This window comes from Equus przewalskii, chromosome 7 (genome assembly GCF_037783145.1).
Source record: "Equus przewalskii isolate Varuska chromosome 7, EquPr2, whole genome shotgun sequence".
NCBI classification, from domain to species: domain Eukaryota; kingdom Metazoa; phylum Chordata; class Mammalia; order Perissodactyla; family Equidae; genus Equus; species Equus przewalskii.
Window position 1 is genome coordinate 35,131,361 of NC_091837.1, and position 27,834 is coordinate 35,159,194.

Below are 27,834 nucleotides of genomic sequence, written 5' to 3' on the forward strand. Positions count from 1 at the left end.
GATAAGCTATCCATCACAGCTGACAGAAAAATGGAACAATGTGATGCCTGGAGCTCATCATGCCTAGAGATCAACATCCCCGGACCCCTCCTCACTGCCCGTGTTTCCTATATAACGGCCTCAGGATTCTGTAACCCTAGAAAATGTTTCTTTTTTGAGATATTAGTCTGCCATCTTACCAATTATACTGGCTAATTGAATTAAAATTTCCTTTCTCGATCTCTAACCCGTAATTAATAGGCTCAGATCACGGCGAGCAGAGTGAGCCCATTGCTCAGTATCATCCTGATGATCAAGAAAAGCTAGGATATTTTCAGCTCTGCCTTTGAAAGCCACGAAAATAGTAAGCCAGCCACCCATTCTCTGTCTAAATTAAGAGAGGTCCAACAAGATGCTGAGGAAAACCCCTCTGCTTTTTTCCAGAGGCAGAAGGACTGCCTCAGGAGATGTATGAATTGGGACCCCAAGGCCCAGGGCAGTACAGTGGTTCTTAATACCTATTTCATACTGTTACCACCTGCAAACATAGGTTCCTTACCCGCCACCCAAGACGAGCAAAATAAAAACTGGAACACCAGGCTTATGGCAAGGAAAGTGTTTTTATTTTGGGTGATATCAACCAGAAGATGAGAATGAGCCCTCAAATTTGTCTCATTTCATCTTGTCTCTCCAACAGATGGGAGGTGAAGGGTTTTAAAGGTTTGTGAGGAATGTGGCTGCTTGTAGATGGGGGGGAGGAGGGGAGTCAATGGCCTTGCTGGTCAGAGCTTCCCCAACAGCTTGCGTTCAGCCTTGGGACACTGCTTGCAGCAAGGAGGATGATAAGGGAATTGCAGGTGGGCAACCTTGGCTGTTTGTCACCATGGTGGATAGTGGATTCTGGAGCCAGGGAGCTGGGGAGTAAGAAGAGAAAAGAGTGCTCTGGTTTTAACCCCATATATGCTGGGTTTAATGTAGGCGAACTGATATCAGGGCCAGCATCAATTCCCCCTAAATTTATATTCATTTCTCAATCTTGGGGGATTTGGGGTGACGACCAATCTAGCTACTTCCTGCTGAATTGAGGTGTAGGTTGTTTCATCTCACTGAAGCAGCCTTATAATAAGGTGACGATATAGGTGGGCTCCCAAAGTTAGGCCTGTATCATATAAGTAAGTAAACGTATTTAATAAGAAGCATTTTTAGAGAAACAAAAAGAAAAAACAAGGTTAATGGTTGGAGCAAATTGTAAATCAGTTCCTGAGCCCAGGGAGCAGTCAGTCAAGATTCTTACACGTCAAGGTCAAAGCATCTTTTGCAGTTTGAATGCTTCTGATGGTGTCATCAGGCACTCAGGTAGCTTTTTTGAGTGGCTTACATGGCAGCAGACATGAATCTCTCTTGAGTTTATATCAAGTTGTACAGCTCCAGTTTGTAAGCCTTCAGGAAAAAGTGCAGATTCAGTTTTTAATGATTTCAAGTGAAAATGGTGGAAAAAATGGAATACATTAGTTTGCAGGTTTATTATTTCACATATTTCAGGAGATGAGAAGAATTCAGGATCTAGTTCAGTTTACAGATATAAAACAAAAACCTCAGAGACAATTGACAAAACCAAAATCCAATAATTATAAATGTGTATTATAGTTTTTATTGAAACATAACTTTTCTCTCTAAAATCACACTCATTTTTACCAAAGATAGCCAAATTAAGACCCACTGGTTTACAAAATAAGTCTAGTTTTAATAAGCCTGGCCCACTTATTTACATAAGTACAGCAAGACAAACAACAAATCATATAGGCTCTTTTAAACCTGCCTTGCTGGAACATTTTATAAGGAATCTCAGATTGAACTTTAGGGGCCTCTCAAGACCAGGAAAGCCAGAGCAAGAACTTGTCATCAAATTTCGCTTGCAGGGGCTGGCCTGGTGGTGCAGCAGTTAAGTTCACATGTTCCGCTTTGGCAGCTGGAGTCCTCAGCAAAAAGAGGAGGACTGGCAGCAGTTAGCTCAGGGTTAATCTTCCTCAAAAAATAAAAAAATAGAAGATATCACTCGCAACACCTACAGATTTGGGTGAATTCCTCTCTTCTGAAGTCCCCAAAATGTCCTGGGGTTCTTGGCACCTCCCAGAGGGAGTGACATTCTTTACTCAACCTTACTAGGTTGCTGACAACCCATAAGCAAGGTACCAGGCCAATATTTCCAAGTGGCTTTATTCCAGAAAGTCAACCTTTTTTCCTCAAAAGCTGTCTGATCATATCTGAGCCTGTATGTTTTTTTCAAATATGATATTCCAGTCAAACCCTTGGTATTATAACCAGTGTTTCCAATTGTGTCTTGTTATAAGAAGAACAGACTCTTGTTGAACTTATGCAAACAACTATATAGCCATGAAAATAAGAATATTTACTCATCAGGAGTTTTTAAATTCTGGAGGGATCAGACAGGGAGAAAAAGATAAATGTCTTAATTCTGTTTACAAATGTATAATTTATTAAATTGCTATAAGTCATAGTTAGCATAAGAGAAAAGAGGAAAAGATTTCCTTAAATCTGAGAAAACAAAACACAAAACAATTGAAAATGTCAGCAATATTTTAAAGAAGAAGTCACAAAAATTATAATCACCCCTATCAGTTTATTCAGTCTCATGTAATTGGTTCTTGATCTTAATCTTCTGTCAGCAGTTTTATGAGATCATCAGTTTTTCTGTTAGAGTTCTGTAACTTTTTTCCCAGTGTAGTTTTATGATCTGGAAGTTTATCAGAAACCCGTACTCTAGAGTAAGCGCCAGAGTCCTTTCCATGAATTTCTCTGAAAATATGTTTCATTTGCAAAGATATCAGAGTAAAACAACCATCTGTAGATAATAAAATATTTTAAAGTGGCAATTAACAAAGACACTTTACCATTCTTGTGAGATATAACACCTTGAGATAATAACCAGAATCATGGCTGACAATCAGAATTTCAGGAAATTTACACAATTTTTAAACATTTATATCAATAACATTTGCCCATATAATATTATAGGTCCCCATGGAGCAATGTTTAATTATCCCTTTAATCATGGTGACAGTTAAAGAACTTTAGGTGAATGCAGAGAATCAAATAGTTGTAAGAAAAACCTTAGCATCTGTGATTAAGGACCTGATAAAAAGAATATAGGGGGGCTGGCCCCACGGCTGAGTGGTTAAGTTCACGCGCTCCGTTGCAGGCAGCCCAGTGTTTTGCTGGTTCGAATCCAGGGCGCGGACATGGCACTGCTCATCAAACCACGCTGAGACAGCGTCCCACATGCCACAACTAGAAGGACCCACAACAAAGAATATGCAACTATGTACCGGGGAGCTTTGGGGAGAAAAAGGAAAAAATAAAATCTTAAAAAAAAAAAGAATATAGGAAATTTATTTTGACAAAACATAACATCCCTATCCTTCTGGTAGACAACTCAAAAAAGAAACATTTTATAATCTTTTTTTACTATGAGCAGACTAAAAGTTTATGAAAGCTATCTTTTTAAGAAAGAGAAGACCAAGATTTAATTTTGTACCAGTTTACTTTTGACATTTAAAACTTATTTACTTAATTGGATTTACTTTAATCTTAGACAACCTGACCAGGCATAAAACTCCTCAGTGTTTTACTTTTATAAAACTTTTGTCACTTACTTTTTTATATGTAGGATTTCTCCCAGGTTTTCTTTTAGTACTTTAGGACAAATTTATCTTTTTTTAAAGTCCAACAAGTAAAAGTACATTTATTTTTTATACCTTTTACTGAAAACATACATTTTACTTTTCTTGTACACAGACCTTTTATAAATATATGTTTTCTTACAGAAAATTCCTCACCATACATAAAACATGTTTATCAATAAACCTAAGCACCCTTTAGTTTCTTTGAGACACGAAACCAAAGGGAGACAAATCTATGCCTAGTAATCAACTTTGAATATTTCATCTTATGTGGAAATGATCTAGGTACCCAATAAACTGTTATTATTTAACTTAACTTAGTAAAGCTTTAAGGTTTGTTTCCAAAAAGAATTTGGAAGATGTTTTTTAAGTGCATAGACCATAAAACATAATTATTGTACTTAAGAAGTCTTATCCAGTTTTAACAATTATGTTTTGATTACTCTTAAAAACTTCATGTGACATCAAAGCAGTTAACATCATCTTAAGTTGTTTTAAGTACATACATTATAACACATAATTATTGTTAAAAAGTTTTTAAAAAATATTTATCCTTTTACATTTATTTAGTTTACCTGTTCTCAACAATTATATTTAGTCCATCTATAAAAACCTCACGAGACATTAACCAAAATCAGCTGTTATACTAAGTTATTAGTGTTGCTGATAAATTTTGTAACAGAGATAACATGAGCTCATTCGACCAGGAAACCCAGGCTGTATGTCTGCATCACGGCCAGTGCTGATAACTCTGGGGACATGTCTATTTTAAATCAAACCAGTAAACTTAAATAGCCTTTTACTTACCAAAGATCATTTTATATCGTGTTAAATAACTTTGTCTTGTAGAAATTTCTGTATATTAATCAAAGACTGCATTCCATTATGAGAGATTTTGAATCCTCTCTTTTAAGAGTGACATCTAAGTTGGACTCATTCTAAACAGAGGTTCCCCAGAATGGCTGTTACAATCCCAAATTGTCTCAAAAGTTTATTTATTTTTACTTGCTTAATTTTAGATCAGGAATTTTGGAGGAGTTGAAGTGGCAAATCTCAGTGAAAGAAGAGAGAGAAGCAGCAGATTTGGCTTCTGCTGCTGGTTTGTTTAATTATTTAATTATTTTCTCTTAAAGAGGCAGTAAAGTATTTCTGATTTCATTTAGAAGCCTCAAAAGATTAAAACAGGCTTCCCATTGTTGTAGCTGGCTTTTTCCAATTGCATACATCAGTTTGGGTAAACTGAAATTGCCCCATTTTGTCCATATTAAAGTGAGATGTACTTTAGCATGTTTAATTAACATTGTCTGAGGGTTGATTTATATGCTCTTAAAATATCAGGCAGAGGAAATGTCCCCTAGTGAGGCATGTTTATCCCCACAACATAATCTATAATACAATTGGGCAAAAGAGATGTAATTATTTTATATAAAGCCCATTTAAATGTACCAATTTTACAAAACTTTATCTTAACCTTTACCAACTCTTATACATTTAAATATAACATATTAGTATTCCATTAACAAGTTTCAGTACTACAATGTTGTGTAGGGAAAGCATTCTGAGCTAGACATAACATCTATTCCAAAAAAAATATTCAGGAAAAGTTGCCATAAACTCTTCACATAATATTAGATTAAACACTTTAATTTTTATAGTCTTGTTAATCCATGCAGCCTAACTATTGCCCCAAACAATTGTTGGTCAGCTTTCTCACGGTGATTTCAGTCTCTTGACCTTTTAAATTTTTTTCAAACTGGGGTGAATAGAACAGGTTTGTCTGATGTCCTTTTATGTTGGAGGGCAAATAGGGGGGTCCCTTTAGCCTATCCAACCTTAGGCAGTGTTTTAATAAAAGCTTTGTTTTAACTTTATTTATGTCTGTTCTATTTATCCCATTTTCCTTTTTAATGACTAAAGATTTTCATCCTATTCGGATGAGTCCTGTGACTCTTCCTTTTCTGATTTCTCTTTGTTAATTTGCTGTTTTCATTAGCATCTGTAAAACCACTAGAAGAAGCTGAGACCCCAAGTTTAAGTTTTTAATACTAGTCATTCTATTTTCCTTTTAATTTGGTCTTTCCATAAGTACCAATAAAACAGCTGTTTATGACTAGAGCTCTCTAAAAATTTTCCACCTTAAGGATCCATTGTTTGGCTATTTTCTCTCTGGAGTTTAAAGAACATGGTGGCCATGCAGTGATACAGGAGAAAATCATCCAGAGTGAAGTCAGCATCACTGCAGAGAGAACTTTCCTGAGATTCTCTCCCCTCCAACGTGAAACAAGAAGGGGCATCCACACTCCAACAGAGGACATCCTAACACAACACAAAAGCGTTGGAGAGACATGCAGCCATATGACACAGGGCAGAGAGGCTGGAGCCCCACTTGGGGGAGCTGGAATGGGGTAAGAGAGACCTTCATTCCCTCCCCTAAAGACTGCAATCCATGACTACAGGAGGATCCGTGAGGGAAGGAGTGGGGGAAGGGAGGTTTGTTCCTGGGAACTTCAAGGACCCCCAAGGAGCTCTGCAGCCTACAAGGAAGACCTCTACTGGGTGGAAAGCTTTCGTTGGGGGTGACATCATCAAGCCAACCCACCCCAGGAGAGCAGATAGTGAGAGCAGACTGAGGAAGCCCAGAGTGCATACAAAAGAAAGCACACCTCCCCCCACCTGCTCTGTGCCTGCTCCACAGCCTAGAATCTTGGCTAAAGGCAGAGGGTGCAGCATACACAGTTCTTGACCCCCACTCAGTGGTGATAGGCAGTAACTGCAACCAAATAATATCAGGATGCATAAGATCTGAGTCATCTCCTCTAGCAATATCAAAAATTATATCAAATCTCCAGACCAGAGAGAAAATGACAAGTACTCAGAATTCAGTCCTGAGGACACAAAAATATGTAAGTGACAATGAATTCAAAATAGCTTTCATCAAAAAACTCAATGAGGTGAAATAAAATGTAGAGAAACAATTCAACAAGTTCAGAAGCTACTTCACAAAAGAGATTCAAACTATAAAGAAGAATTAATCAGAAATATTAGAGATGACAGACACAATGGAAGAGATAAAACAAAATACAAATTCCCTAAATGCTCAAGTAGACATCATAGGGGAGCGAATCAGCATAATCGAAGATAGACATGTTGAAATACTCCAGACAGAGAAGGAGAGACAACTAAGAATAAAAATAAATGAAGAAAGTCTCCAAGAAATATCCAACTCAATTTGGAAATGCAACATAAGAATTATAAGTGTTCAAGAAAGAGAAGAGAAGGAGAATGGAGCAGAAAGCATATTCAAAGAAATAATACCAGAGAACATCTCAAACCTAGGGAAAGAGAGTGAAACGTGTGTGGAAGAGGATTCCAGATCTCCTAGATATGTCGATGTAAAAAGACCTACTGCAAGGCATATAGTAGTAAAACTGGCAAAAATGAATGACAAAGAAAGAATACTAAGGACAGCAAGGCAGAAGAAAATAACCTACAAAGGAACCCCTATCAGGCTTTCAGTGGATTTCTTGTCAGAAATCTTACAAGCTGGGAGAGAATGGAATGACATATTCAAATCTTAAGAGAAAAAAATCTTCAGCCAAGAATACTCTATCCAGCAAAAATATCCTTGAAATATGATGTAGAAATAAAAACTTTCCCAAACAAATGCTAAGGGAGTTCATAGCCACGAGACCCCTCCTACAAGAAATCCTCAAGAAGGCCCTAATACGTGAAAAAAAGGGAGAAAGGGGTCACAAAGCATGGAGTAAGGAGATGAACAGGTAGACAGAATCAGGACAGGACAGCAAATACTCAAGTATAGCATTAAAGACGAAGGGAAGGAAAACACCAAAAACAAAGATAATCTTGTCGTTTTAACCACAAACTCACAACACAAGATGGAATAGATGTGAGGAAAACAACTTAGGAGGGGAGGAGGAAAGGAACTGGTTTGGTTTAGACTAAGGAAATAAGAAGTCATCAGAAAATGGACTATCTTCTACACGAGATTCTGCATACAAACCTCATGGTAACCATTATACAAAAAAGCAGAACAGAGACACAAATAATAAATAAGGAGAAAAAAAAGAAACACATCATAAAAAACTACATAATTCAATGGGTAGACAAAAACACACAGGACGTGAAACAAAGGAAATGCAGGAGAACCAGAAAACAAGTGACAAAATGGCAGCATTAAGCCCCCATACATCAATAATCACCCTAAACATAAATGGATTGAATTCTCCAATAAAAAGACAGAGTGAAGAGATGGATTAAAGAATAAGACCCAACAATATGCTGCCTCCAGGAAACACATCTTAGCTCCAATGACAAACACAGGCTCAGAGTGAAGGGATGGAAGATGATACTCCAAGCTAATGGCAAATAAAAGAAAGCAGGTGTCACAATAGTTATATCAGACAAAGTAGACTTTAAGATAAGACAGGTAGACAGACAAAGAGGGGCAGTACATAATGATCAAAGGGACCCTCCATCAAGAAATAGCACTTATAAATATCTAGGCACTGAACACAGGAGCACCAAAGTTCATAAAGCAAGTATTAACAAACCTAAAAAAAAATATTAATAATAACACAATAATAGTAGAGGACCTCAACACCCCACTCACATCAATGGATAGATCATCCAGACAGAAAATCAACAAGGAAACAGTGGAATTAAATGAAAAGCTAGACCAGTTGGACTTAATAGACATATATAGAACCCTCCATCCAAAAAGATCAGGAAACATACATTCTACTCAAGTACGCACAGAACATTCTCAAGGGTAGACCATATGTTGGGAAACAAATCAACCCTCAATAAATTTAAGAAAATTGATATAATAACAGTATCTTTCCTGATCACAATGATATAAAGCTAGAAATTGATTACAAGAAAAAAGCTGAGAAAGGGACAGATGTGGAGACTAAACAACAAGCTATTGAACAAACAATGGATCATTGAAGAAAATAAAGGAGAAATCAAAAAATATCTGGAGACAAATGAAAATGAAAACATAAAATACCAACTCACATGGAATGCAGCAAAAGCTGTATTAAGAGGGAAATTCATCGCAATTCAGGCACACCTTGACAAACAAGAAAAATTCCAAATAAGCAATCTCAAATTATACCTAACGGAATTAGAAAAAGAAGAACAAACAAAGCCCAAAGTCAGCAGAAGGAGAGAAATAATAAAAATCAGAGCAGAAATAAACACTATTGAAACAAAAAAGGCAGTAGAAAGGATCAATGAAACAAAGGGCTGGTTCCTTGAGAAGATAAATAAAATTGACAAACCTCTAGCCAGACTGACAAAGAAAAAAGAGAGAAAGCTCAAATAAACAAAATTGCAAATGAAAGAGGACACCACAAAATACAATGGATTATAAGAGAATACTACAAAAAACTATATGCCAACAAAATGGATAACCTAGAGGAAATGGATAAATTCTTAGACTCTTTCAACCTCCTAAGGCTGAATCAAGAAGAAATAGATAATCTGAATAGACCAATCACAAGGAAAGAGATTGAAACAGTAATCAAATCATCCCAAAGAATAAAACCCCAGGAACAGACAGCTTCCCTGGGGAATTCTACCAAAGTTTCAGAGAGGATTTAATACCTATCTTTCTCAAGCTATTCCAAAAAATTAGGGAAGATGGAACACTTCCTAACACATTCTACAAAGTCAACATCACTCTGATATCAAAGCCTGACAAGGACAGCACAAAAATGGAGAACTACAGGCCAATATCACTGATGAACGTAGATGCAAAAATCCTTAACAAAATTTTGGCAACCTGAATTCAGCAATACATCAAAAGGATCATATATCATGATCAAGTAGGATTTACACCAGGGACACAGGGATGGCCCAACATCTGCAAATCAATCAATGTGGATACACCACATCAACAAATTGAGGAATAAAAACAACATGACCATCTCAATAGATGCAGAGAAAGCATTTGACAAGATTCAACAGCCATTTACAATAAAAACTCTTAACAAAATGGGGATAGAAGGGAACTACCTCAACATAATAAAGGCCATATATGACAAACCCACAGTCAACATCATACTCAGTGGGAAAAAACTGAACACCATCCCCCTGAGAACAGGAACAAGACAAGGATGCCCACTATCACCACTCTTATTCAACATAGTACTGGAGGTTTTGGCCAGAGCAATTAGGCAAGAGAAAGGGATAAAAGGAATCCAAATAGGGAGGGAAGAAGTGAAACTCTCGCTGTTTGCAGATGACATGATCTTATATAAAGAAAACCCCAAAGAATCCATCAGAAAACTAATAGACATAATTAACAATTATTTTTGCAGGGTACAAAAATTAATTAAAGTTGCAGGGTACAAAATCAACTTACAAGTATCAATTGCTTTTCTATACTCTAATAACAAACTTACAGAAGGAGAACTCAAGAATACAATTCTATTTACAACCACAACAAAAAACATAAAGCACCTAGGAATAAATGTAACCAAGGAGGTGAAGGACTCATACAATTAAAACTATAAGACATTACTGAAATAAATTGATAATGACATAAAGAGATGGAAAGAGATTCGATGCTCATGGATTAGAATAAACATAGTTAAAATGTTCATACTACCCAAAGCAATCTCCAGATTCAATGCAATCCCAATCAGAATTCCAATGACATTCTTCATGGAAATAGAACAAAGAATCCTAAAATTCGTATGGGGCAACCAAAGACCTTGAATTGCTAAAGCAATCCTGAGAAAAAAGAACAAAGCTGGAAGCATCACAATCCCTGGCTTCAAAGTGTGCTACAAAGCCATAGTGATCAAAACGGCATGGTCCTGGTAAAAAAACAGGCACACAGATCAATGGAACAGAACTGAAAGCCCAGAAATAAAACCACATATGTATGGACAACTAATCTTCAACAAAGGTGCCAACAACATACAATGGAGAAAAGATAGTCTCTTCAGTAAATGGTGTTGGGAAAACTGGACACCCACATGCAATAGAATGAAGGTAGACCATTATCTCATGCCATACACAAAAATAAACTCAAAATGGATCAAAGACTTGAAGATAAGTCCTAAAACCATAAGACTCCTGGAAGATGATACAGGTAGTACACTCTTTGACATCGAACTAAAAAGGATCTTTTTGAATACCATGTCTTCTCAGACAAGGGAAACAAAAGAAAAAACAAACAAGTGGGAGTTCATGAGACTAAAGAGCTTCTGCGAGGAAAAAGAAACCAGAATTAAAACAAAGAGACAACTGACCAATTGGGAGACAATATTTGCAAATTGTATATCTGACAAGGGGTTAATGTCCATAATATATAAGGAACTCATACAACTCAATGATAAAAAAAAAAAAGGCTGATCAAAAAATAGGCAGACTATATGAATAGAAGTTTTCCCAAAGATATACAGATGGCCAATAACCACATGAAAAGATGTTCGACATCACTAATCATCAGAGAAATTCAAATCAGAACTACACTAAGATACCACCTTACACCTGTTAAAATGGCTATAATCACTAAGACTAAAAATAACAATTGTTGCAGAGGGTGTGGGGAAAAGGGAACACTCATCCACTGCTTGTGGGAATGCAAATTGGTGCAGCCACTATGGAAAACAGTATGGAGATTTCTCAAAAAACTAAAAAGAGAACTACCATATGACCCAGCTATTCCACTGCTGGGTATCCACCCAAACAACTTGAAATCAACAATCCAAAGTTACATATGCACCCCTATGTTCATTGCAGCATTATTCACAATAGCCAAGACATGGAAGCAGCCCAAGTGCCCATTGACTGATGATTGGATAAAGAAGATGTGGTATATATATATACAATAGAATACTACTCAGCCAGAAAAAAAGACAAATTCATCCCATTTGCAACAACATGGAAGGATCTGGAGGGTATTATACTAAGCAAAATAAGCCAGACTGTGCAGCCACTATGGAACACAGTATGGAGAATTCTCAAAAAATTAAAAATAGAAATACCATATTACCCAGCCATCCCACTACTGGGTATCTATCCAAAGAACTTGAAATCAGCAATTCCAAAAGTCCCATGCATCCCTATGTTCATTGCAGCATTATTTACAATAGCTAAGATGTGGCAGCAACCTAAGTGCCCATCAACTGATGATTGGATAAAGAACATATGGTATATATATACAATGGAATACTACTCAGTCATAAAAAAGGATAAAATCATCCCATTCGCAACAACATGGATGGACCTTGAGGGAATTATGTTAAGTGAAATAAGCCAGATAGAGAAGGACAATCTCTGTATGACTCCACTCATATGAGGAATTTAAACATGTGCACAAAGAGAACAGATTAGTGGCTACCAGGGGAAAGGTGGGGTGGGGGGTGGGCACAAAGGGTGAAGGGGTGCATCTACAACATGACTGACAAACAATAATGTACAACTGAAATTTCACAAGGTTGTAAACTATCATAAACTCAATAAAAATAAATAAATAAATAAATAAACCAGACTGAGAAAGACAAACACCAGATGATTTCATTTATATGTGGAATATGAACAAGCACAAGGGCAAAGAAAACAGTTCAGTGGTCATTAAGGGAAATGGAGTGGGGGGTGGGCACAGGGGGTGAAGGGGAGCACTCATGTGGTGACAGTCAAGAAATAATGTACAACTGAAGTCTCACATTGATATAAACTATTGTGAACTCAATAAAAAAGGAAAAAAGAAAATCATCCCTCTTTAGACATTGGCTTATGACTATAATTAGACCATCTACTCAGAATTAGCCCCAATGGGCTCTGCTTGCGGACAGACAGGATGTTTCCCATTCCGATACACACAGACAGACACATATATCCAGACACAGAAAAGCCAGACACTAGTGAACTGGTTCCCAGATTGAGGGTAGAAAGTCCTATAACTGTTCCCACTCTGAATGCACACCCAGATGGACCCTCCTAGAGCAGAAAGGACCCCAGATGGTCCCTCCGTGGAAGAAAAGGACCCCAGATGGCCCCTCCATGAATGGAAGGGACCCCAGAGGAGGGGAAGGAAGTTCACGGTGTCTCCAAGGTGACTTACCCTATTTCAGAGTCTGTCAACTCATCAGAACGAAGAACAAACAAATAAACATTACAAACAAATCTAGAACCTGTTTTCTTGCCATAAGAAAACATACCTAGGGTCAGCGGTGCCAGGTCAGACGGAAAGTACTGGGGACAGTCCCTAGGGCAGATCACCTATGCAGCTGCTGGACTGCTTTCCAGGAAGTCCCAGTCAGCCTGGGGCCACAGAGCCATGGGCAAGAGCCTCCTGGCCGGCTCACTAGATTGTTACCACCTACAAACATAGGTTCCTTACCCACCACACAAGAGGGGCCAAATAAAAACTGGAACGCCAGGCTTATGGCAATGAAAGGGTTTTTGTTGTGGGTGATATCAGCCAGGAGACGAGATTGAGCCTCAAATTTGTCTCATTTCATCTCCTCTCCCCAAAAGAGGTGAGGTGAAGGGTTTTTAAAGGTTTGTGAGGAGTGTGGCTGCTTGTAGATGGGGTGGGGGTGAGTCAGTGACCTTGCTGCTTGGAGCTTCCCCACCAGCCTGCATTCAGCCTTGGGACACTGCTTGCAGGGAGGAGGATGATCAGGGAATTGCAGGTGGGCGACCTTGGTTGTTTGTCTTTTGGTGGATGGTGGATTCTGGAGCCAGGGAGTAAGCAGGGAAAAGAGTGCTTTAGTTGTAACCTCACATATGCTGCGTTTAATGTAGGGGAACTGATATCAGGGCTGGCATCAGTATATGAAAGTTCTCCAGACATCCATAGGAAACTCCAAAAGTTGGCTATAGGTCTCGATATCAGTCCTGCACAACTACAAGAGGCTGCATTTAGGGTGCTTCATGACCAAGATGAAGCTGAGGATGAAAAGGAAGACAAGAAGATGAAAAGGCAAGCCACCCTGCTTGCTGTGGCCCTCCAGTCTACTCAAGGTAACCAGAGCGAGAGAAGGAATATGCCATGGTTGAGTGACCCTGGTGCCCATCAAGGGACCAGAAAACCACCAACAACGTTTGAGGCTAATCGGTGTGCATACTGCCTACAGGAAGCGCATTGGTGGCAGGATTGTCTGAACCGTCCCTAGAGAGGGAAGGGATTGAACAAGATTGAGCTGTGGCAGCTTCCCTTGACTACAGATGAGATGTGATGGGGCTGTGGTGCTCCCCAGTTGGCTCCAGGAGGCCTGGGTGACCTTGACAGGAGGAGGAGAGCAGATTGAATCTTTGTTCCTTAGTGGAGCCATGCTCTCGGTGTTGAATGTCCCAAAGGGAAACCTTTCTGAAGGAAAGTGTGAACTGAAAGAGGTCTCAGGAAAAGGAGACACCCAAAGATTTCTGGAGCCCTGGACCTGTGAAATAGGATCAAAACTGCTGAAGCACTCCTTACTGTGTGTACCAAATGCCCCGTTCCACTCTCCTTCTAGGGAGGGACATGCTATCTAAGTTAGGGGCCTCAACAGGCTGGGAACAAGATAAAATAGAGATCCAAGTCCCCAAAAGTTGGGGAGGTGAGCTTATGGCCCTCTTAAAGGATACACCAGCACTTGAGAAGGAAGAGATTCCCCTAAATGTTTTAACCCAAGCTAACTCGGAATTATGGTCACAGGGACAGGTGGAATGAGCAGCCAGTGCCAAGCCAATAAAGGTAAAATTGAAGCGGGTAGATCACTGGCCCCAGGGTAAAACAAAACCCCTTGGAACCAGAAGCCACAAAGAGGAACCTTTCCTGTAATCAATAGTCTTTTAGAACCGGGGAATATAGATTTGTTCAAGACCTTAGTGCTGTCAATGCTGTATGCTCGCTCCTGGAGTTATAACAGTAAGTATCTTCATTTGTTTCTGGCACAGAGCTCCTAAAACTCTTGTAATGTCCCATATAAGAGCCATAGGGGCATCTTTTGTTATAATAATTACTTTAGCCCTCAGTTCCTGAAATAACTCCAGAGCAATAAAGGTGAAATGGTTTGTCTTGTGTTATTCCTAACAAGCCCCTTTCAACCCCACCTGAATTTATGTCAGAAAGGTAAGTTTTGGAAAGCCCCTAAGGGTGGGGGCTGGTTGCCAGGGAAACCAATTGTGTGATTTGAGGGTTGGAGCTTTAGCCCCATCTCCCTCCCCACACCTTGGGGAGGTGGAGAGAGGGGCTGAAGATTGAGTTCAATTGCCTACATCCAGTGATCTAATAAACTATGCCTATATAAAACCCAAAAACTATGCCATTAAAACCCAAAAGGATGGGGTTCGGAGAGCTTCTGGGTTGGTGGACACGTGGAGATTGGGAGAGAGCAGCACACCCAGACAGGATCTGGGAGCTCCAGTCCCTTCCCCACGTATTTTGCTTTATGCATCTCTTCCATCTGGCTAAGCAAAATGTTTTCCTGAGTCCTGTGAGCCCCTCTATCAAAGTAATCAAACCAAAGGAGGGGATTGTGGTAACCTCTTGTCTGTGGCTGGTTGGTCAGATGCACAGGTGACAACCTGGACTTTCAATTGGCATCTAAACTGGAAGCTGAAGGATAATCCTGTGGGACTGAATCCTTAATCTGTGTAGGAGGGGAAGACATTTCCTCTACCCGCTCTGGGTCCTTCTGGCAGAGAACGAATTAAATTCACATGAGACAGATAACAGGAGAAAATTAAACAAACCTTTATAACATGTATACATGGGAGAGGCTCAGGCAAACTGAGCAACTCGCCTAATGGCAGAAGCTCTCACCTTAAATACCACCCTCAGCTAAAGACAAAGGAGGATGTTGGGGGTGAGGGGAGTCAGTTATGGGAGATTACCAGAAAAGCAGAGTAAACATGGGTAAGGTTATTATGCAGATTTAAGTCCTTGCCTTCCGCATTAATAAGAGTTTCTAGAGATAAGGTCATCCCCTTCTTCCTGTACAGAGAGGGAGACACCTTTGCAGATGGAGATTTCCTTTACAAATGTAAATATCTATTAACAAAGGGTAACTTCTGCTTCTCAGGATTTCTCTCCTGTCTGTAGCTTTTTAAAAGTAACCAGCCCAAAATAATCCTCATGCCAAAGAGACATATCTTGGGGTGGCCATTTCCAGTCCCCCACACCTGTGAGACATGATTCTATCCCCAGGTAGATAGTGTCAGAATTGAGTTAAATATCTAAACTTCTTAGCCAGTAAGGGATATAACGTGTCTAAAGGGAAGGCACAAATATCTAAAGAGATTGTAAAGTATTTGGGGTTCATTATTTCAAGAGGACAAGGCAGCCTTTCCCTAGAGAGGAAATTGGTAATATGTCAATTTGCTTCACCAAAAGCTCATAGGCAGCTACGAGGATTCTTGGAGATGGCTGGCTTTTGCTGCATGTGGATCCCTAACTTTGGATTAATTGCTAAGCCTCTCTATGATAAACTACAGGGGCCAGAAACGGACCCCTTTGACAGGGATGAGCTATGTGACCAAGCTTTCAACAGGCTTAAAAACTTGCTAATGGAAGATATAATAACAATATACACAGAAAGACAAAGTATGCTTTCTCTGTAATTCACTCTCACAGAGCCATTTGGAAAGAAAGAGGACTTCTTAACAGCAGCAATAAAGAAATTAAACATGGGCCAGAGATCGTTAAACTGCTCAAAATGGTACAGGGTCCCAAGGATGTATCTGTGGTCCATTGTAAAGGCCATCAAAGTGGGGAATGAGAGGCCACAAAAGAGAATAACTTGGCACATGCAGCTGCAAACAGGGCCACTATATCTGGAGAGCTTCTCCAATTACCATTAATTCCCACTCTATCCTTCTATGAATTTACACAAGTATATTTCCCTGATGAAGTAAGGGAAGCCACTACACAGGGTTACCAGTGGTCCCCAATAGTCAAGGGCTGGACAATAAACCAACAAGGGAAGATTTGGGCCCCAAAACCAACAGCTTGGGGGCTACTTAAGAGTGTTCATGCTGTCTTAAAACTTGGAAAAGCTGTTAACCCCAAGATCCGCTAAATCCTATTTGGTTAGGGCCTCACTTGGTGTTTAACCACTCACTCTTCCCTAAAATTAGAAGTAGTCACTCCTTGGACCCACCACACAAGAGTAGAAAAGGCACCCACGCCTGAACATCACGAGAGATCATCACAGACAACTGATAACTCCAAATTTGCCTGCAAACCACTCTCTGATTTGAAACTGTTGTTTCAGTGACACTATACAGATAAGTAAATCCCAACGACCTGCTGATGTGGGTCGGTGAGCTGACGAGTCGAAAGAAAGATTTCTTGGACTCTCAAGGTCTGGCAGTAGTGCTCTTTTATTCAGAGAATAGTGTGGAAGAGCATGGGGCCAGGACCCATGGGCAGTCAGAGCTGCTGCTGCAAACATGGGTCGAGGGTAGGGCTAAATTTAAGGCATAGGTATGTGAGTTCTCTCTTTACAAGACAAAGGAAAGACTACATTAAAAATGTTGTTAAAATGGTATCAGTGCAGGTGGGGTCTGGTTATTGAGTGGTCCTATAACTTTTAGATAAGAATCAAACTGGATTAAGTAAATGGCTGAAGCCACCACCTTAAATATTATTTTTAGCTAGAGACAAAGGAGGATATTGGGGGTGGAGGGGGAGTCAATCATGGGAGATTACCACACAAGTACAGTAAACAAAATGCAGATTTAAGTCCTTGCCTTTGGCATTGATTAAGAATTTCTAGAGGTAAGGTCATCCCCCCTTCTTCCTGGTACAGAGAGGGAGACACCTTTACAGATGGAGAGTTCCTTTACAATGTAAATGTCTCTTAACAAAGGGTAAGTAAATTCTACTCCTCAGAGCCTCCTTTCCGTCTGCAGTTTTTAAAAGTAACCAGCCCAAAATAATCCTCATCACTGTCAACCTTTGAGTGACTGGTTATCCACCCCAGGCTCTGCCCTGGATCCTAACCAACCCTATACCATTTAGGTACGCTGTGCTTCCAAGAAGTTTGCACGTTCCTGGGCAGCAAGACTAGGTCCATCAGAGAGGGATGGGCAACCCAGTATCTAGACTACAAAAGAGCTGGTGGAATCTGGAGGGAGGAGACAAGTATGCCCAGATCCTAACCATGTACTAAACATATTGTACTAAATGCACTGAGGCTATTAAATTACAGGTGGTTGCTGTGAACAACTCGGGTCTTTGCCTGTGGTGACCCACAAACCTATTTGAGACTAGCTGTAAATTCTGCTTCTCTACTGGTCCCTATGCAATGCCCCTGCTCAGCAGGAAGCAGTTACAGAAGATGGACCTTCAACCTGTGAGGAGCAGGATAAACACTAGAGGGATTTTGGCACTGACTAGTTGCCTGAGGAAGTCAAGGGTGAGTTCAGAAGCATTTAATTGTTGTTTAAATTGTTTTCTTTCCTCTTGTTATGTTAATGAGATGTGATCACCAACCACCCTGAACCAGACCCAGCCTCACCACGTGAGCCACGCCTATGACCTTTGCCTTATTTTTAATGCTAAGATCCCTCCAGGAGGAGCTGAGGCCTTATTACCGTAACCTGCAGTGTATGTGGAAGCATGTTTTCCAACTGAAACCAGCAGAGAGTTAGCCAGTGATAATTAAGTAGCTAGGAACTAAAGTTTTTTTTCCTTTTTGCAATCACTGATTACAGCTTTTAGCTGTTTAACCCACTCATCCTTAACTATGCTGCTTGGGCAATATGCTACCTGACTCCCGCTAAGCTCCTATAGACAACATCTCCCTGGAGCCTGGGTCACAATGGTAACGGGTGTGTGAGCTGTTCTTCAGGAATTAGAACCCCTTGTCTACTCCAGGCCGGTTTAGACCACCAACTCATCAACTGGGCCTGTGGATGTCAATAGGCAACCTTCTGTTGTCAAGAGGCTAAAAACTCCACCCTCAGCTCATGCTAACACCGCCATTTTGTGAGCACACGTCCTGTGAAGAGGCATGAAGTCTGACAATGCTTGAGAAGATCATCAATTCCCTCACCTCTCCTCACCTCCAATCACCTCTCTCCGCATTTCAGACCACCTTGCCCCCATCCCACAGATATCCCTGAGTCCCTGTTTCCAGGGAAGCGGATTTGAGGCTCCTGCTCTCGCTTCCTCACGTGGCTGCCTTGTGATTAAACCCTCCCTCTGCTGCAATCTCGTTGTCTTGCTGTTTGGCTTTCTGGGCGGCGGGCAAAAACAAACCTGGTGCGGTAACACAACTGAGCCTGTGCCATCGAATCCCCACCTCTCCCTTATGCATATTCATTCCCCATGCAAAATAAATGTCGCTGCTTCCCTTTGTTCGAGGACGCCATGACTTTTGAAATGATTCTGCATGGTCTCCTATTTGCCACAAATATACTTCACTTGGTGAGACAACTGCTTCTGGCGGACAGTCTGATTTAACTCGCCAGGAGGGAGCCCACTTCAGTTTCAGTAACACACCGACACGGCAGGACACTGCAGCTGCAGGAGGAATTAGGAGGTGCTGATGTTTGGGCACAGAGAGGTGTCTAGGACATATTGCTGACTGACGAAAATCAAAATGCTGAAGAAGGAACACTGTGCCCCAAAAGTCTTAGTGCAGTTTTAAACCTTAATAATGTCAGAAGTACAAACACTATAAACTTTAGAAAAGGATGATTTGAAAACTAAATTGTGTACATTTCTTCTTCACTTAGTTTCATGAATTTGGAATAATAAATTTTAATTTAATGCTTTTGTTGCAGTCAGTATTTGCTATCTTCACTCAGAGATACTGAAACAAAATTAAAATCAAATGTATTACTTAAAATTCACATAACTCAACAAGAGTAAAAGAGATTCAAATATTAAAACTTGCTAACGTGTTGCTTGCAAGTTTGTGGCGTTTGTACTTCAGAAGCTATTAAAGCCTTCGGCCCAGGCCTCCTGGGACGCCCTGTCCAGGGTGCACTAGTTTTTGTTTAAGACAATAGTGAAGATAAGTTGTGTTAGTTTCCTGTTCTTTCTGTCACAAATGACCACAAACCTAGTGGTGTCTGATGAGGATTTTAGGCTGGTTATTTTTTAAACTACAGATGAGAAGCAGGCTCCGAGGACTGGAATTTTGCTTGCCCTTTTGAGAGACGTTTGCATTTGTGAAGGAAGGGGGATGACCTTGTAGGGACCTGAAATTGGCCACCCCAAGATATGTCTCTTTGGCATCGGGATTGTTTTGGGGCTGATTGCTTTTGATAAACTGGGACAGGGAAGGAGGCTCTGAGGAATGGAACTTGCCCTTGTTGGGACACATTTACATTTGTAAGGTAAATCTCTATCTGTAAAAGGTGCCTCCCTTTCTGTACCAGGAAGAAGAGAGATGACCTTATCCCTAGAAACTCTTAATGGGGAAGGCAAGAACTTAAGTTGGTTGCTGTCTGGCAATCTCATGTAACTGATTTAGGGTGGTGGCTTCTGACCTTTACTTAATCTGATTTGATTCTTGTCTAAAAGTCATGGGATCACCCAATGACCAGACCCCACCTGTCTCTGATACCATTTTAACTTTTTTTTCATGTTCTTTCCTTTGTCTTGTGAAGAGATGACTCACGTACCCATGCCTTATAAAATTAGCCCTAACCCTCAACTCGGGGCAGCAGCAGGAGCTCTGACTGCCCGTGGGTCCTGTCCCCATGCCAGCGGGGGCAGCAGAAGCAGCAGCAGCAGAAGCTCTGACTGCCCATGGGTCCTGTCCCCATGCTATTCTATTCTCCAAATAAAAGAGCACTACTGCCAGATCTTAAGAGTCTAAGAAATCTTTCTTTCGACTCCTCGGCTCATCGACCCCGCATCAGTGTCAAACGATTCAAATTTATCTTCTGCTAGCTCTGGAGTTCAGAAGTCTGAAATGGGTAGGCGGGGCAGGTTCCTTCTGGAGGGTGGAGGGGGACCCACTTCCTTGTCTTTTCTATCGTCTAGAAGCCTCTTGCATTCCTTGGCTCGTAGCCCCTTCCTCCATCTTCAAAGTCAGCAGTGTAGCATCTCCCAATCCCTCTCTATTTTCCTCTGTCCTTGGCCCCTCCCACCTCCTATAAGGACCCCTGTGATGACACTGGGCCCACCTGGATAACACAGGACCATCTTCCCATCTCAAGATCCCTCACCGAATCACGTCTGCAGAGTCCCTTTTGCCACGTAAAGAAGTATATTTACAGGTTCTGGGGATCAGGATATGGACATCGTTAGGGGTCATTATTCTGACTACCGCATATATATATTTATTTTTGTTTCTATTTGCATAAAGAAACACTGGGAGGATACATAAGAAAATAGTAAAAGTGGCCATCTATGCAGACGGGCAATGGGGACTGGGACAGGGTGGAAGAGAGAACTCTTACTGTCTATCATTTTATATGGATTTGTTATCTGAATATATGAATGTATTTTCTATTCAAAATTAAAACTAATAAAAAACTATTCAAAAGGTAGGGCCCGGTGAGTTTCGGGTATCCCTAGAGGGGGATACTTACATTTTTGCAAACTGCAGCCTTTATGTAAACAACAGCATAATTTTTCTAAAATGGCTGAATCAATTCCATGGAATCAGATCGTATGAGTTTACTTACACGCAATGAACCACACGTTCCAAATAGAGCAAGCTCTGGAACCTGTCTTCAGTTCCTTCTCACTAAGGAAATGGTGAGGCCCACTGTGACTAAACGGCCGGTCCTGGTCCAGTGGGGGCCTCCTCCCGCTGGGCGTGGTTGCGCCCCGCCTCACGGGGTTCACCACAGGATCCGGGTCTTGGTCTTTGTTGTGCACTCACCTCTGCTAGACAAGGGGCGTGTGGAGCCTTCTCTCTCACTGACGTGAACTGCACCCGCGAGGCTTCGGGAGCTGTGGGCCCCGCCGAGATGGGGGAGAGGGAACGGCTCCTCTTGTCCCTGGAAGCACGTCAGTCACCGGGCTGCTGCGTGGTGTTTGCGTGGGAGCCAGCCCTGACTCACCAAACCCACAGGAGAAATTGCACTGAGGCCCATTTGCCGGCTCAGGGGGGACCCAAAAGAGGAGGCAGTTGGGGAAAAAACACAGAGTGCCCACTGACTTGTGCAACCCGCTCACTTGTGCAGCCGGCTGTGCTGGCAACCCTCTCCGTGGCAGCTTGTTCCCCTCCCCGCTGGCCCCAGGCGGAGACACGCCGGGCACCCCAGGGGCAGCGCCCACCTCCTCTTGGCGGGAGCATACGGTTGTCTCAGAGGGAAACCCCACTTTAGGAGGAAAAGGATTGCTTATTGTTCAAGAGAGCAGCCTACCCGGAGACTGCCCTGTCTTCTGCAGAGAAGCGGAGAAACCCTGCGCTGAGGAACACATCTACCCGGGTGCAGGCTTCAAGTGTGGCCGCCAGGGCGCCGGCCGCCCGCCGCTGAGTCACGGCCAGCTCAGCGTGACTCGGACAGGCTGCTTCTGGCCATGGGCCGTGTCTGTCCTTAAGCCGGAAGACCACCTCACGTCCCCCAGATGCTCCAGTCCCTTCCTTCCTCTTTGAGCTTCAGGTGAAGCTGTGGGATGGGGGAGGGCACCAGACGTCCTGTGTGAAGGGGACGAGACCTGGGCTGGGAGGGCCGACAGCAGGGAGAGAACCGCCCCTGCAAGGGCCCCTTGTGCCCAGAGGGCCAGGCTGCGCCAGCGGGGTGTGCACGGCCACGGACTGCCCCCTTGCACCTCGCCAGCCCTCTTTTCAAAACACGCCATTGGTCTCAAGGTCAAATGTGGTAAGAAGGTGTGGATGGACAACAAAAGTGAGAACAGCGTTAAGTGATTTACACCTGGGGTACAGTTCTGACCCATCACAGCCCTCTGTCTCCCTGCTAGGAGACTGACCCTTTGTTTGGTTGTGCACCAGCCTTTCCTGGAGGTGCGTGGGAAGGGGTAATTTAAATGGGAAACGTGTGCGATGAAGGGAGAGCCCGGGAAGGGAGAGGAAAGTGATCGATCTGCAGTTGAGTGGTGGGAAGGCTGCCGGGAAGGGTGTGGAGGGTCCGGAGATATCAGAGGGAAACATGAGCCGCCAGAGCAGGGCAGGAGACTTTGGGGGAAAGGTAGATCGAAACTGGGGTTTTAGGAGGTTTTCCATGTGGTATGTGGGGCAAACTCTCTTCTCTTGACATAGCCTCAAAAACACTTCCGTAAAGACCCAAACTGCTTTTCCCCACATTGGAATCTGATGTGCGTTTCTATGTGTATTTGTAAGTGCAGCGGCCCAGGGAAGCGATTGGCCCAGCATGCCAGCTTCCGCCCAGGTTCCCCAGACAACAGCCCAGGGCGTGGGGGGAGGAGAAAGGACCCTGAGGCAGGGAAGGAGGGAAAGCAAATAAAAGGAGGTACAATTCAAAGTGGCCAGCCCTCCCCCCGCACCCCCCCGCACCCCCCCGCACCCCCACCCCCCCCCGACCCCCGAGGAAGAGAGCAGTGTGCACAGGTCACTCTGGAGAGGCTGTGTGGGACCATTGCTCCTGGGCTAGCCACTGCGCGTGTGAAAATGAGTGAGCAATTTCCCATCTCCTGACCCTCACTGGTCCAGGTGCACTCCCCCGGCCATTAACCCCTCACGGCCCCTGCCCGTGTGTGTGCGCGCGCGCGAACGTGTGCGTGTGCGGGTGTGAGAGACCCGGCCTCTCTGGGTAGCCCCCAGGGGTCAGAGCCTCTGGATCTGCTCGCACAGGGGAGCTAGGGCTTCAGGCCCACCACAGCGGATGTGGTGGCCGCCATGCCTGAGGCTGAGGCGGGCGGCAGTATCCGGCGGAGGTGTGGCAAGTGGGGCTGTTCCTGGAGCAAGCAGCTGGGGCCCAGGAGTCAGGACAAGCACATCTGGGGAGGTGCACCAACTGGGTGTGGCACAGCGCCCTTATGCTGGTGGGAAAAGGCACATCTTCCTCAAGGAACTATATTTCTATTCGTCGGGAAAATTGTCATAATACACTAGACCCTGTTAGTACAAGCCCGTACTTCCATCTGCCAGAAAGCTGTCCTGATATATATACATGTGAAATTTACCCCTTTAAATGTAATGTCCTTGTGCAGTATATAACATGTGTAACTGTCCACAGTCTTGAACTGGCCTCATGGGCCCAGGTCAAGAGCAGGAAGGCAGAGAAAGACCTTTACAAAGTCCTTTCACATTCCGTGTATGAGAACATTGATTTGTTGAAACTGAACACAAGGCACTTCAGGTTTGCTAAAGGATTCTGGAAAAAGAATCTCCAAATGGGAGTACATGTTGAATGAATGAATGAAATAGTCCAATCACGGAGATGCTTTCTCTTTCCCACTATCCGCCCTCCATTTCCCTCACTTTAGTCCAGCCAGCTCCACCTACCATTTATATATCGAAATTCAGTGTAATATTTCATTTTTTAAAAGTCTCCTGCTTAGAAATATAAATTTAAAACCGTTTTCCTAGCATATAGCAGGCACTCAGTAGACAGCAGTTACTTACTAGATTGGCTCAGGTCTTCATGAGCGAAACAGCAATCCAGCGGGGCAGCTTCGGCTGGTTTGTGTGGAAGGCCCCTCTCCAGCAGGCTCACAGGGCTGCCCAGCCTTCCCCACTTAGGACCCTGAGTCTCCAATTAGTTCTGAGGAACTTTACTCCTGAGGACTCTTTTTTTTGCCGGGGGTTGGGGGGAAGGGGAGGATTAGCCCTGAGCTAACTGCTGCCAATCCTCCTCTTTTTGCTGAGGAAGCCTGGCCCTGAGCTAACATCCATGCCCATCTTCCTCTACTTTATACAGGGGACACCTACCACAGCATGACTTGCCAAGCGGTGCCATATCCGCACCCGGGAGCTGAACCAGTGAACGCCAGGCCGCCGAGAAGCAGAACTTGCGAACTTAACCGCTGCGCCAGCAGGCCAGCCCTAGGACTCTTCCTTTTTAAATGTACTGTTCCTTCTTCCTTTGATAAATATCCTCTGGCTCGAAGCTGAGGACAAAAATATGATGAAGGAAGCTCATTGGTCCATTTTTAAAGGTACATTGTTAAACAAAAAAAAAAAAAAAAAAAAAAACGAGAACAAAACCTGAGAATGAGGTTGTTTGGGACTCAATCAGGTGAGCATTAGCTCTCAGGCTGAAAGAGTCCATTCTATTCTTGAACAATTCCTGGACATAATTGTTTCTGGGGCCGGAAGAAGACAGATGCAGAGTTGTCGAAATAAAATAGGCTCCTACCGGATCCATGACTATAGAAGCCGAGCTGAGCCAGGAATCTTCCGGCGGAGACCGTTCCAGCACGCCTCTGTTAGACCGGGAAGAAAGACAGTGCTGACTCAGAAAACCTGGAACACAAAACCGCCTCTCTTTATAAGTTAAAAAAATTTATCTCCGTCCCTATCTTGTTCCAGAAAGGATTTAAGATGGCTTACTGCAATACAAGGAGACACAAAAATTGAAGCAGGAGAGAAAACATACGAATAAAAACAAAGATAAGGATATGAAATGGAGCCTGAAGTTAATATAGAAATTGACCATAAATTTGGCTCTCAGCTTGTTTTTCTGCTAGAAGTGAATCCTGATAAATTGCCAAGACCGTGTTGAGAGTGAGAGGCACAGATGCTCAGGCAGAAGGAAGGAGTCTGCTGTGCACTTGCATGGAAAGGAGACGGGGCAGGAGAGGAAACGCCAGTGGAGAGAACAGCAGCAGGACAGGAACACGCAGGAGGTGACACGAAGGCTCCTGTGCGCACGGAAATTTCCAGAAAGAGGGCTCCAGATGGCGTGGTTAGGCCAACCCTAACTGACCTGTTGTGGGATGAGATGACTTATTGGAGCTGGGAGATCTGACGAAAAGACACCAAAACCGTCTTGTCTGACCACCTTGTATTTTTGTTTGCTATATTATTTATCAAATATTTCACACATGTCCTCTTATTACTTGATTTTTCACATGAATTAGCCAATGTTACAAAATATTCTCAAAGCTGTTCTTTTCTTTTTGGTTGGGCAGCCTTACTGTGGGCACTTATAGTATTTTCAGTAAGCTTTATAAATTTTTGAAGGGGGGATGCAGTGTAGTATATTGGAAAAGAAGCTTTTTTGGAGTTGGAAGAACCTGGATTTAAAAGGTGTGTATGAGTGACCTTAGCTTATCTAGAAAATAGAGATGGTATACTCCATATACCCCTTGTCCAGGGTAGGCTTAATAAGTGGTGATCATTTTTACTAAAAATAGCTTGTAATATCCCCTTTATTTCTTTTAAGGATCTCAGGTTGGGAATCATTAGACTATATATTTCCTCCTACAGAAATAGGAGAGGAAATGTCACTAGCTGGTGGAGGGGGAATTACTCACAGCGATGCGGTCTGATTCAGTGCTTCTCAACCTTTTTGACCATGACCCAGAATATGAAATACATTTACATTGCTACCCTGTATACACATACTGATCTATAACTGAAAAGAAAACCCAGAAATACCACTTGGATATTTTTTTCTTTTCTATTCCATTTAATGAAAACTGGCTGGTCAAGACCCACTAAATTGATTTCATGACCTACTAGTGGGTTTCAACCTACAGCTTGAAACACATTGGTCTAATAATAGCTTAGAGTTCTAAAAATAGGTATAGTGCATATGGATTTTTTTGTACCATGACCTTCACAGCAAGATACAACAAATTATTTATTTATTTATTTATTTATTTATTTATTTATTGGTGAGGAAGCTTGGCCCTGAGCTAACATCTGTGCCAATCATACTCTCTTTTGTATGTGGGATGCCACCACAGCATGGCTTGATGAGCCATGTGTAGGTCCGTGCCCAGGATCCAAACCTGTGAACCCCAGGCCGCCAAAGTGGAGCATGCCAACTTCACTACACCACTGGGCTGACCCCAAACTATTTTATTTTAAAAAATCAAGGTAAGTTAACTCCCAAGCTCCTACTCTCTAGGGATTGTTGAAAATTTGATCTGGGTCATTATTGTGGTTCTGTCCTCCAACCCTCTCAGGGTCCTGCAAAGGTTATGGAGTCTCATTGCAGGCCAGCTTTTGGGGAGGGCCTTCTGTGCTCAGGTCTGAATTCTTACAGTTCTTAAAGGATGTGTGGCGCCATGACTTCCATGACAAACCGGCCCAGGACAGGTTTGCTGAGGCCGAGACCCTCAAACCCAGGGGACAACCCCTCTAGCGTACCATGCAGGCCATTCCCCGAGGTTTTGCCCCATGTGGAGTTCTGTAATGTAGTAGGTCCCTCTGCTCCTGGGCCTACTCTTCATCCCCTTCCAGAACCAGGAGAACCTTCTTCTAAGCCCCAGCACTTCTGTTCTCTCATGATTCAAGCAGTGTCAAGCCTCTCCCTCATCTGGGACTGAGACTCTCTGATTCTTGTCTCTGCCCTGCAGTCCTGGAAGCCCTGGTCTCCTGGAATCAAATCCTGCTTGCCTTGGATACCCACACATGGGACCGCCAGGGCAGAGCGGGGCAGGGAAAAGGCCCTAAGTTGGTATTTAAGATCACAGATTCCAGTCTGGAATTTGCCTCCACAGTGTGGTCCTGCAGGTGTTAAACAGAGCGCAGCACAGAGTGATGCTCAGCAAACACTTGTTGAGTGAGTGATTTGGGGCGAGTCATTTGACCTCTCTGGGCTTCAGTTTCCTCACACTTCCACCTTCAGCTTGAGGTTAAGCTTGCAGTAGCTGGTTCACAGGGCCCATTGTCCAGCCCGGATGAGCCAGGAAAAGCAACGAGTCAGAACTCCTTGGCTGGAAAGCCGCAGCCAGAGTGGAAAAAAAGGGTAAGTGAATGTGGTCACATTTGGTCTTATTGAAGAGAACGTTCCGTCCATTTGGTGGAATTAATGTGTCTTGTTCTGATTTTATATGCTTTTTTAAAAAAAGCAATGCTGCTTGCTAAGGTATTGGCTTCAGAGGTAAGTAGACTTAGTGATTTCTTTCCATCTCTGCATTTCTCTTTTTAAGGGAGTTGAGAATTAAAGAATGTGTATTAAGACTTTTCTTCTGCTCACCAGTTGTCTCTCCCCCACTGCCTACACCTGGCCAACAGCCCATCCTGGAGGGGTGCACGGCAGCGTGACGGCAGCACACCTGCCCCACAGTCCACAAAGGCCTTCGGAATGCACGGACCAATTCACAAAAATGAACTTGTGGAGA

At 42.7% G+C, this 27,834-nt stretch overlaps 1 long non-coding RNA gene across 2 annotated transcripts; it reads right to left on the reverse strand.

Moving 5' to 3' along the window:
* Nucleotides 1-580: 580 nt before the first annotated feature.
* On the reverse strand, nt 581-24,882 carry LOC139084498 (uncharacterized). 2 transcript variants are annotated; one of them, XR_011541919.1, is made up of 3 exons: nt 24,470-24,882; nt 1,274-1,419; nt 581-893 (listed from the first exon to the last, which is right to left on the reverse strand). It is a non-coding gene; the product is annotated as an uncharacterized lncRNA (long non-coding RNA). The 2 variants fall into 2 exon arrangements; XR_011541920.1 differs by lacking the exon at nt 24,470-24,882 and adding an exon at nt 21,494-22,206 and having other exon boundaries at nt 583-893.
* Nucleotides 24,883-27,834: the final 2,952 nt, after the last annotated feature.